Here is a 1,277-nt window from a genome sequence, read left to right on the forward strand (position 1 = left end):
CATTTCAGTCACTGCGCTGGGTGCTAGACAGAGATACAACACTGAACAGCCCTTATTCCCTCAAATCTTACAGTCTAGTTGGAGGAGAGAGACCATTAAAGAGCTAAGTAACAGCCCTCTCTTCTCCTTAGGTATTCCTTGGATTGGTTACAAGTAAAGGTGATCAGTAAACACAATCAGCGAATCCCAACACCTTTATATATTTAAATTCCTTTTTTAGGTCCTCAGAGAAAAGTCCTCTCCCCTCTGTGTACCCTGAGGATCCCTAACAGTTAGGAATGGACTTGAGGATACTGACATGTTCCTCCATTTTGTGGCTCTGGGCTAGATGTCAGCATTGCCCCCCCCACCCCCCACCACTTAGTCTCCTTTGATGAGAAACAATGGGAACTATAATGTGCAGACACATATAATGATGAAATCAAATCAGCTGATGGAAATTTTTAAAGTCTGGGACACAATAATTATATTCCATTTCAACTGTCTTTTCACATTTGCATTAATTGGTGAGCTCTAAGGGACCTTCAACTGGTTCATGACTATATGGCATTCCATTTTGAAATATATTTCTTAGAAAAATGACGATGACCCTGTACACTATAAACTGGCAACGTGATTTTAAAAGTGACGGGCTGGAAGACTTAAATCTCAGCAAATGACAATCATTCTCTCTCCCAGCCTCCAAACAATCAAATACCCTAACCCTGTGGTTTTCGAGGCTGGCTGCATATGGGATTTTAATGTGCAGACAAGTTTGGGAACCACAGCCCTAATCGGAGGATCATAACCCTGGCTGCACGTTAGAATCATCTTCGGGGCATCTTTTAAAAGTCCAGATGCTTGGGCCACATCCCAGACCAATTAAGTTAGAAGATGTGGGGGTAGTGCTCAAGTCCCAGGAACCAGGATTTTTTGAAAAGGATTTTTCAAAAAACCAGGATTTTTTGAACTCCTAGAGGAGTTCAATGTGCAGCCAAGACTGGGAAGCACGGCCGTAGGTGCAACTCCACACCTGCAATAAGGGCAATGGCAAAATTTGCACTCAGACGTTCAGCAACTCTAAGATGAGCCTAATGTGAAGAAGCCAGTTCTAGAAGCCAGGTGGGAAGCAGGCTGAGGACAAACCCTTAGAACAACTGTCCTACTTTAATATTAAAATGAGCTCACTTTTCTCTTGCCATGTATGAGGGTCAACTTTTAAGGCTTGTCTAGGATCACTAGTAACTGGTGGTATCTGAGCCCCACTCCCTACCACACCCACCAAAATAACTGCAGAA

This window comes from Balaenoptera acutorostrata, chromosome X (assembly GCF_949987535.1).
Source record: "Balaenoptera acutorostrata chromosome X, mBalAcu1.1, whole genome shotgun sequence".
Lineage (NCBI taxonomy): Eukaryota > Metazoa > Chordata > Mammalia > Artiodactyla > Balaenopteridae > Balaenoptera > Balaenoptera acutorostrata.